The sequence below is a fragment of the Charadrius vociferus genome, unplaced genomic scaffold (assembly GCF_000708025.1).
Source record: "Charadrius vociferus isolate BGI_N301 unplaced genomic scaffold, ASM70802v2 scaffold564, whole genome shotgun sequence".
NCBI classification, from domain to species: domain Eukaryota; kingdom Metazoa; phylum Chordata; class Aves; order Charadriiformes; family Charadriidae; genus Charadrius; species Charadrius vociferus.
Window position 1 is genome coordinate 85,336 of NW_009647940.1, and position 513 is coordinate 85,848.

The window sequence follows — 513 nt, forward strand, 5'->3', positions numbered from 1 at the left end:
CCCCCGCCTTGCTGAAAGCCCCCAGCCCCTCTGAGTCCCCAGGATGGGGTGAGGGCCTGGACAGGGCACTGGAGTCCCCTCCCGTCCCCCGCCCTCCCATGAGGAGGATGGGGTGCCTGCCGCCCTCCCATTGCACTGCTTCCCCCACCAGTCCCATCTTGGGGGGGCAGCCCCCATGGCAGGGGGGTCTGGGTGGGGCCCCAAGGAGGGTGCTCAACAGCTGCTCCTCAGCCCCCCAACCCTGGGAGGACTCATCCATGGACTCATCCTGTTTCCCCCCGCCCCATCCCTCATCTTCTGCTTGGTGCTGGGAGGGCTGTTTAATGGACTGTCTGGGGGGGTGGTGGTGTCTCTGTTCCATGGTCAGTGTTATTAAAAAGCTTATTTATTATCAGAAATATAACACCCACCCACATGCAGCGGGTGCCTGGTCCTGTCTCTGGTGGGGGGAATCCTGTATTGTGGGGGTGGTGTTGGGGTTCACCCTGGGGTGGGGTGTCCCCTGTGTCACCA